This window comes from Ranitomeya imitator, chromosome 7 (genome assembly GCF_032444005.1).
Source record: "Ranitomeya imitator isolate aRanImi1 chromosome 7, aRanImi1.pri, whole genome shotgun sequence".
Classification (NCBI taxonomy): Eukaryota; Metazoa; Chordata; class Amphibia; order Anura; family Dendrobatidae; genus Ranitomeya; species Ranitomeya imitator.
Genome location: NC_091288.1, coordinates 162,325,286 through 162,335,599, shown reverse-complemented (window position 1 = coordinate 162,335,599; position 10,314 = coordinate 162,325,286). Strand labels below are relative to the sequence as shown.

General features: G+C 39.7%; 1 protein-coding gene and 1 long non-coding RNA gene across 6 annotated transcripts in view; one reads left to right on the top strand and one right to left on the bottom strand.

Annotated features, from left to right (window-relative positions):
* RBFOX1 (RNA binding fox-1 homolog 1) overlaps positions 1 to 10,314 on the bottom strand; it is a 974,878-nt gene that overhangs the window by 604,202 nt on the left and 360,362 nt on the right. The gene's annotated exons all lie outside the window — the stretch shown is intronic.
* Positions 1 to 10,314, top strand: part of LOC138645012 (uncharacterized) — a 93,158-nt gene that overhangs the window by 21,981 nt on the left and 60,863 nt on the right. Inside the window, exon 3 of the long non-coding RNA XR_011314700.1 lies at positions 3,211 to 3,262. This is a non-coding gene — a long non-coding RNA (uncharacterized lncRNA). The remainder of the gene's footprint in view (positions 1 to 3,210; positions 3,263 to 10,314) is intronic.

The following is a 10,314-nucleotide window of genomic DNA, read 5'->3' as shown; positions in this document are numbered from 1 at the left end:
GCCTTATAAATATTTACACGGTATCTCATTTTCTCTAGACCAAAATGGCCTTGTGACGTCACCGTCCAGGGTTAATTTCCATTTCACCATTCTGGATTGCACTTACATAGGGACGATAGCGGATTACATGTCACTGCCTAAAAGGTAACCGCCGTTCTAATCTTTAATAGTACGCGTGAAAAGAAGAAAATCTATAATATATATCTTATCAATGAAATCTGCTTCTTTCGCTGCCAGAACTGATATTTCATACTCAAAATTCTCAATTCATGGGTAAAATCCATATTCAGTGAAGACAGATTTTCCAATGACTGAGATAATAGATGACAGTAAGTGCTCATAAAGTTCTATGGAGAACAGAAATGTTGCTTCTTTGGTGACTTTTCCACACTGGGTCAGACCATGGAATATAGTATGCAAATATGTGTGTGATTGGTGAGCTGCAATCTTTATTTTTTCTTTTTTGAATGACAGAACCATAAGGCCCACGTTGAGTAAAAATTCTGCACCATTTCTGAAGCTCTTGGCAGGAAAAACGCAGCTGAAAAAAACAAGTGTTTTTGCCTTGTTTTGCCTGTGTTTTTGCCCTGATTTTAGTTTTGCGTTTTTGACTGATTTGAGTGAAGTCAATAGTGAAAATCTCACAGAGAATTAACAAGCTACATATTATTTTCTGCGCCAAATCTGCAGGTCACAAATAAGCAATGTGTACGCAATGTGTACGTGATACTTCAGGTTTCTCATTCACTTTGCAAGCATCAGGATTGATTCAGGTTTATCTAGATATTCTGCAAAAGAAACTACGCACACCGAAAAAAAAGCACCAAATCTGCAACATGTGCACACAGCCTAACTGTCGTGTCAGGAAAATATACAGCGGAATGTCTGTTCCCGCCTCTAGCTTGTCATGACTCCTCCCCTCTCCATAGAAGCTTATAAGCGCCAACTATCATCTCCTATCTCAGTAATGGGAAAACCGCTCTTCACTAAAAATGAGATTTTACCTACAAATTAAGAGCGAAGGATCAGTCCAAGAGGCGAAAGAAGCAGATTCCCCTCACATGTATACCTTTAATTTATGGACGGTAATAAAAATTTAAACCAAACCCATACACACATCACATTGTTTCCCCTCAAAAATTACAAAAGTGTTGAAAACTGCGACAGATGCTGTTTTAATGCAGTTTGTTTTAAAGGCGCCTAAATCCCAACATCTGTATGCACCCTAATAACAGCTGCAATATATCTATGCATTATGCAAATATAACAGAAAAAGTGTTATAGCAAAAATATTCATATTATTAACCCAATGAAATGAATATGCCTCGAATATCTCTATAAAAAAAACATCCCGTCTGCGCTCGATAGCCCGTTTTTTGCCTGCACACAGGTGCACACATGTATATGCTCCCTACTTGTCTCCTAATTTCTGGGGGGGGGGAAGTGATCTATAAATGGCTTCCCAGCTGGCGGAAAGCAATAGTTTTGATTGCCCTAGAATGAATGGCTGTTTTCCTACAAACAGATCAGCGGGTTCTTAGAATAAGGTTTCGAGTCATTATTAAGATCTAGGGTTAAAGGAAACTTTTCAGCTGTCGCTCATATTGACAAAGGATCCACTAATGGGCGATAAACTGCACGGAGAGGAGTTGAGATTTGCTGGAGCTTAAGATTTTCTATTGACTCTGGACCAATGACCTGAATCAAAGTTGCAGTCTGAGCAGCGATGTTAACCCTTAACTGAATTTAATGAATCCCCCTGTGTTTGCTTATGTATTATCCCAGTTTTGCAGCTGGAACACTTTGATAAGTAATCCTCTTCTCCCCATGTACAAAGCACTGCAAGGCTGAATCAGCATGACCCTGCATGGAGAACAAGATATACTGTATCCTTTTCAATCAAGCAGAAAGGATATGTGCTCCCTGTGACTGTTGTCAACCATCAAGAAACTCAGTAGGACGAGCAAAAAGAATAATTGTTAAACAACAGGATTACTCCGACAGCTAAATCAATTCTGATGACGCGCTAGATTAAGATTTTTAATATGATTAGAATTGAAAATCATAACAATAAAATTACTTATGCAAGGAAATAATTGGAAGAAGAAATCCCAGAAGGATTGGTCAAGAGTTCATTTCAACATTTCTAAAACAAATATTTTATGGCACAATTCCACCATCCGGTTTATTGTCGCCCTATTGTTCCATTTCATTTTGAGTTTATTACCTCATTTTTTTTTTAACTACTTTTTTTTTGGTTAAATCCTTTCGTGGCTATAAGACATAGTATATATAATAAGTTAAGTGTTAAATAAATAAAATTCTACTCATTTGCAATTTTTTTGTGGCTTCTTTTCAAAAGTTAAAAAAGTGATAAAATTTCTATTTCAACCCCTTTTATCTAAACTCAACATTTTGTGCGGCTCTTTGAGAACATCTTACTGTTATTTTCTACATAGACTTTGGATTTCTGATGTGACTACAAGGGTCAGACATTTCTATTTATTCTTCGGCTGTTCTACATGATGACAGACCGTAGAGCTAGACAAAGACCACCGACAGCAATCGTTGGACACTAGAATGGGGGGAAGGTAATCAAAGCAAGTTTTCACAATCAGGTAATTGGAATCCAAGTAAAAAACATTAATGCTGATGTTATTATATACTAAACCATTGAATAAAGCTTTTGCTGTAATATTAATAGAATTAATTACATTTCCTATTGATTTTCCAATAGGTCAAGTAGCGTCATTTAACTAAATCATCGTATTATCTAAACTTAATTAAGACTTTTTTATACTTCTACCTTTAAATAACTGAAGTGTAAGGTGTTATCTAGATATGGCACAACATATAAGACTGCATGGCCATTCTAGTGGAGTACAAGCAAAATTAACAACTTATCAATGAAGCCGAATAATAATGGCGCACTCACTGATGACTGCAGGTTCAGTCTGTCACTTTATATATAAAAACCGGTTAACCCAAAGTACATTGCTCTTAACAATTAAAATGTAGATAGCTTCAACCTTGTCTAAAACAGGACATTTTTGGCTTCGACACCTTTAGCCACCGGACTGTAATTCAAGAGACCTCACCATAGGTCAAATTTTATACCAAAATTATAATCTTGCCTCCTTTCATTTGCCTCCTCAGTTCTGTGTAGCACTAACTTATTGTTCTTTTTATTATTTGATTGTCTATACTTAGGATAGGACATCAATGTAGGATCTGAAGGTCATGACTCTCTTCATCCCGGCCGGTGAGTGATTTGCTACTCTTCGTTGTTTGCCAAGCATAGTTTGATACTTTTAGTAGCTGTTGATCCTTAGTTTGCCACCCAGTCCCATTCATTTTGAAATAATATAACTGTAGAAAATGCCTATACTAGGCATAGCCTCTACTAAGGGCCCATTTACATGGCCCAACTGACAGCACTAAATGACAGTCCTATGTCAGTAATAGCAGGATGAGGCCTGCCTACACAGCCATAAGAATGGGCAGCAGAGGATTACAGTCACCTATGTGGTTACATACTGCAATTTGCAGCTTCTGTTTGCTATATACCGCATATGAGCTATTGTTTGGCCGATATGCATTACAATTAGTGATGAGTGAGTACACTCGTTGCTCGGGTTTCCTTGAGCATGCTCGGGTGGTCTCCGAGCATTTTGGCGTGCTCAGAGATTTAGTTTTTGTCACCTCAGCTGCATTATTTGCAACTGCTAGACTGGCTGAATACATGTGGAAATGCCCTAGCAAACAGGCAACCCCCATATATATTCAGGTTGTCTAGCAGTTGCAAATCATACAGCTGCGTCAACAGAAACTAAATCTCCAAGCACGCCAAAATATTTGGAGGACATCCGTGCTTGGTAACTAATTTGCCAAGTCCATTTTTTAACCTTGACCTTAAATCCCTAAGGTTAGCCTGTGTATTTTTTGAGACTGGATGAATAAAGGGCAGCATGGTGGCTCAATGGTTAGCACGCAGCCTTGCAGCACTGGGGTCCTGGGTTCAGATCCCACCAAGGACAACATCTGCAAGGAGTTTGTATGTTCTCGCCTTGTTTGTGCGGGTTTCCTCTGGGTAATCCGGTTTCCTCCCACTCTCCAATAGGGAATTTAGATTGTGAGCCCTAATCGGGACAGTGTCGATAGTGTATGAAAAGCGCTGTGGAATTAATGGCGCTATATAAGTGAATAAAAGCTGGAAAGGCATCTGTCTGAGATTTTTTAGTGAATCCTGCATTGAGCAGGGGGTTGGCCACGATGACCCTTGAGGTCCCTTCTAAGTCTCACATTCTATGATTCTGTCTTCAAATATATATTATTTTTTGTCATTATTATTCATTTTTTGATTGATTTATTGTTTTAAATGTGATTATCTGTAAACAATAATATGACACCGGAATAGCAATTTTAGATGAGAAAAAAAATTAGCCCTACCCTGGTTTAGTGTCTACTTGAGTACCCCATAACAGTAACATAGTAACATAGTAACATAGTTAGTAAGGCTGAAAAAAGACATTTGTCCATCCAGTTCAGCCTATATTCCATCATAATAAATCCCCAGATCTACGTCCTTCTACAGAACCTAATAATTGTATGATACAATATTGTTCTGCTCCAGGAAGACATCCAGGCCTCTCTTGAACCCCTCGACTGAGTTCGCCATCACCACCTCCTCAGGCAAGCAATTCCAGATTCTCACTGCCCTAACAGTAAAGAATCCTCTTCTATGTTGGTGGAAAAACCTTCTCTCCTCCAGCCGCAAAGAATGCCCCCTTGTGCCCGTCACCTTCCTTGGTATAAACAGATCCTCAGCGAGATATTTGTATTGTCCCCTTATATACTTATACATGGTTATTAGATCGCCCCTCAGTCGTCTTTTTTCTTGACTAAATAATCCTAATTTCGCTAATCTATCTGGGTATTGTAGTTCTCCCATCCCCTTTATTAATTTTGTTGCCCTCCTTTGTACTCTCTCTAGTTCCATTATATCCTTCCTGAGCACCGGTGCCCAAAACTGGACACAGTACTCCATGTGTGGTCTAACTAGGGATTTGTACAGAGGCAGTATAATGCTCTCATCATGTGTATCCAGACCTCTTTTAATGCACCCCATGATCCTGTTTGCCTTGGCAGCTGCTGCCTGGCACTGGCTGCTCCAGGTAAGTTTATCATTAACTAGGATCCCCAAGTCCTTCTCCCTGTCAGATTTACCCAGTGGTTTCCCATTCAGTGTGTAATGGTGATATTGATTCCTTCTTCCCATGTGTATAACCTTACATTTATCATTGTTAAACCTCATCTGCCACCTTTCAGCCCAAGTTTCCAACTTATCCAGATCCATCTGTAGCAGAATACTATCTTCTCTTGTATTAACTGCTTTACATAGTTTTGTATCATCTGCAAATATCGATATTTTACTGTGTAAACCTTCTACCAGATCATTAATGAATATGTTGAAGAGAACAGGTCCCAATACTGACCCCTGCGGTACCCCACTGGTCACAGCGACCCAGTTAGAGACTATACCATTTATAACCACCCTCTGCTTTCTATCACTAAGCCAGTTACTAACCCATTTACACACATTTTCCCCCAGGCCAAGCATTCTCATTTTGTGTACCAACCTCTTGTGCGGCACGGTATCAAACGCTTTGGAAAAATCGAGATATACCACGTCCAATGACTCACCGTGGTCCAGCCTATAGCTTACCTCTTCATAAAAACTGATTAGATTGGTTTGACAGGAGCGATTTCTCATAAACCCATGCTGATATGGAGTTAAAGTTATTCTCATTGAGATAATCCAGAATAACATCCCTCAGAAACCCTTCAAATATTTTACCAACAATAGAGGTTAGACTTACTGGCCTATAATTTCCAGGTTCACTTTTATAGCCCTTTTTGAATATTGGCACCACATTTGCTATGCGCCAGTCCTGCGGAACAGACCCTGTCGCTATAGAGTCCCTAAAAATAAGAAATAATGGTTTATCTATTACATTACTTAGTTCTCTTAGTACTCGTGGGTGTATGCCATCCGGACCCGGAGATTTATCTATTTGAATCTTATTTAGCCGGTTTCGCACCTCTTCTTGGGTTAGATTGGTGACCCTTAATATAGGGTTTTCATTGTTTCATGGGATTTCACCTAGCATTTCATTTTCCACCGTGAATACCGTGGAAAAGAAGGTGTTTAATATGTTAGCTTTTTCCTCGTCATCTACAACCATTCTTTCCTCACTATTTTTTAAGGGGCCTACATTTTCAGTTTTTATTCTTTTACTATTGATATAGTTGAAGAACAGTTTGGGATTAGTTTTACTCTCCTTAGCAATGTGCTTCTCTGTTTCCTTTTTGGCAGCTTTAATTAGTTTTTTAGATAAAGTATTTTTCTCCCTATAGTTTTTTAGAGCTTCAATGGTGCCATCCTGCTTTAGTAGTGCAAATGCTTTCTTTTTACTGTTAATTGCCTGTCTTACTTCTTTGTTTAGCCACATTGGGTTTTTCCTATTTCTAGTCCTTTTATTCCCACAAGGTATAAACCGCTTACACTGCCTATTTAGGATGTTCTTAAACATTTCCCATTTATTATCTGTATTCTTATTTCTGAGGATATTGTCCCAGTCTACCAGATTAAGGGCATCTCTAAGCTGGTCAAACTTTGCCTTCCTAAAGTTCAGTGTTTTTGTGACTCCCTGACAAGTCCCCCTAGTGAAAGACAGGTGAAACTGCACAATATTGTGGTCGCTATTTCCTAGATGCCCAACCACCTGCAGATTTGTTATTCTGTCAGGTCTATTAGATAGTATTAGGTCTAAAAGTGCTGCTCCTCTGGTTGGATTCTGCACCAATTGTGAAAGATAATTTTTCTTGGTTATTAGCAGAAACCTGTTGAGTTTATGGGTTTCACAGGTTTCTGTTTCCCAGTTAATATCCGGGTAGTTAAAGTCCCCCATAACCAGGACCTCATTATGGGTTGCAGCTTCATCTATCTGCTTTAGAAGTAGACTTTCCATGGTTTCTGTTATATTTGGGGGTTTGTAACAGACCCCAATGAGAATTTTGTTACCATTTTTCCCTCCATGAATTTCGACCCATATGGACTCGACATCCTCATTTCCTTCGCTAATATCCTCCCCTAAAGTGGACTTTAGACAAGACTTTACATAGAGACAAACCCCTCCTCCTCTCCGATTTTTACGATCCTTTCTAAACAGACTGTAACCCTGTAAGTTAACTGCCCAGTCATAGCTTTCATCTAACCATGTCTCGGTTATTCCCACTATGTCAAAGTTACCTGTAGATATTTCTGCTTCTAGTTCTTCCATCTTGTTTGTCAGGCTTCTGGCGTTTGCGGGCATGCAGTTTAGAGGATTTTGTTTTGTTCCAATCTCCTCGCTGTGGATTGTTTTAGAAATGTTCTTACCTCCCATCTGAGTATGTTTTCCTGGGTCTTCTTTGTTCAAGTCTAATGTTTTTCTTCCCGTCCCCTCTTCTTCTAGTTTAACGCCCTCCTGATGAGTGTAGCGAGTCTTCTGGCGAATGTGTGTTTCCCAGGTTTGTTGAGGTGTAGTCCGTCTCTGGCGAGGAGTCCATCGTACCAGTAATTCACACCGTGGTCCAGGAATCCGAATCCTTGTTGTCTGCACCATCGTCTTAGCCAGTTGTTTGCATCAAGGATCCTAATCCATCTCCTGGTGCCATGCCCGTCTACTGGAAGGATAGAAGAAAAAACTACCTGTGCATCCAGTTCCTTTACTTTCTTCCCCAACTCTTCAAAGTCTTTGCAGATTGTCGGTAGGTCCTTCCTTGCCGTGTCATTGGTGCCAACATGTATGAGAAGAAATGGGTGCACGTCCTTGGAGCTGAAGAGCTTTGGTATCCTATCAGTAACATCCTTGATCATCGCACCTGGAAGGCAGCATACTTCTCTTGCAGTTATGTCCGGTCTGCAGATGGCTGCTTCTGTGCCTCTCAGTAGTGAGTCTCCCACCACCACCACTCTTCGTTGCTTCTTGGCTGTACTTTTTGCTGTCACTTGTTGCTGTGTGCCCTTCTCTTTTTTGCTTGCTGGTATTGCTTCATCCTTAGGTGTGCCATCTTCATCCTCTACAAAGATTTGATATCGGTTCTTCAGTTGTGTGGTTGGTGATTTCTCCATGGTCTTCTTGCTTCTTTTGGTCACATGCTTCCACTCATCTGCTTTTGGAGGTTCTCTGACACTTTTTTCACCTTCTGTGACCAGTAGAGATGCTTCTGTTCTGTCTAGAAAGTCTTCATTCTCTTTGATGAGTTTCAAAGTTGCTATTCTTTCTTCCAGACCCCGCACCTTTTCTTTTAAAAGGGCCACTAGTCTACACTTCTGACAGGTGAAATTTGATTCTTCTTCTGGTCGATTTGTGAACATGTAGCACATGCTGCAGCTCACCATGTAGGTTGTAACATCTGCCATGTTGCTCCTAGATCCTGCTGACTTGCTGTGTGTTTTCCTTCTTGTGTAATCTACTCAGCCAAGCTCTCTTGCAATAATGTCTTACAGGCAAAAATTTGCGCGCCGTAAGGCGCGCGGTTTGGTGATGCTTTCCAAGCAGCTGGTCCCGGCTGTACCCAACGATCTTCTAGCTTAGGGAGACTCTTCGCCTTTCCCAGAAGGCACCTGAAATATGCAAATTAACCTCCTCAAGCTTGAATCCCTGGTTTGGTTACTTGAGTACCCCATAACAGTAGGACCTGGATCCTGTGAACTTCTTCAACTGGACCTCCAATTCTCACATCCTGGTTGCCTACTGTCAGTTCTAGACACTGTGATATCGTGACATCAGGAAAGGCCTACTGATTAGTTGTGATGTCATGATGTTGCTGGGAGTCTAGTAATTGCATGATTATCAAGTGTAGGATGTGGAAGTTTGCACTGCCCTGTTTCGGCTGTCACAGAGTACTGAAGAGTAGCACAAATCTTTTTCGTCATCTGTAGAAATGTATGGTTATTCATGTTATCTATAGGTAGTATCACAGTTTATCTTAACTAGCGTGGTGGTTAGTGATGACGTCGAACAGCATCACTAAAATTGCATAGGACACAGAATAAGGCTTGGAGCATTTTCGGAGTGTCAAAATTTCATTTGGCTCTTGCTACATCTGTACAATAATGCAAGTATGTGTGAGCTTCTCATAATTATTGCTTTTGGTCCATAAGAGATGCATACAATCAAACACATGATCATTCATTCTCCATAGGAAAAAATGGGTATTAGATTAAATTTCATTCAAAAACCCAATAACTGACATATGATACATCAGCGTTGTGGTTGAACCCCTTAAGAGTCATGGTAGGCATGTATTCAATATTTGTGCACATAATGACAGAGGAGTAAACAACAAAACCTGAAAAGGTTTCAAAAGTCAATAACTGAACCAGGGAAAGGCACTGGCCCCAGTCTACCTTAATTGTTTAGATAAATAAGCTAAAGCTCCTTGTTTAAACAAATGGCGAACCAGTTATTAGTGTTTTCTGAAATTTGGAATTCTGCCAGATTTTCTAGGAAAAGTCAAATTTCCCAGTTCTAGCTCAGTTTTATTTTGTGATTCTAATGAGATCTCCCTGCTGTGATTGTCAGGTGCTTCCAACACGTCCTTTATTCTGTCAGCTTCCAGCACGCTTATTGATCAAGATCTAAGGATGCCTCACTTTCGAAAACACATAGGGAGCTCTAGATATTTTTAAATTAATTTTAATTGATAGTTAAACACCTTCAAAATAGATGGAAGTGATGTTTTAGCCATTGTGACATCTCCTCATTTCCTCACAAATCATTAATGATTGCAAACCAACATTCACACACATTTCAAATACAAACATATAAACAGATAGACAAAGATAGATAGATAGATAGATAGATAGATAGATAGATAGATAGATAGATAGATAGATAGATAGACAGACGGACAGGTGGGTGGGTGGTCAGACGGACAGACTGACAGACATATAGAGGGACATAAAGTTAGTTTGAATTCTTTATTTTGTGTGTTTTGCACAAACCATAAAAATACTGATGACCCATCAAAAAGCACCAATGCTAATTAGCTGAGAACATCTCCTGTGGTTGCCGGATGTAATCACGTTAAACAGAACTGCCCATCATCATAGCTTCATTCAATGTGTAATGGCCATTGCCGGCTACTATAGCATAACTTCTATTTTTTTTTTACATTTGTTGGATGTCTGACTGTTGGGGAAGCCGGATGTCAACCACACCAATTTGATGTAGATGACCAATTTTAAGGATAGGTCATCAATAA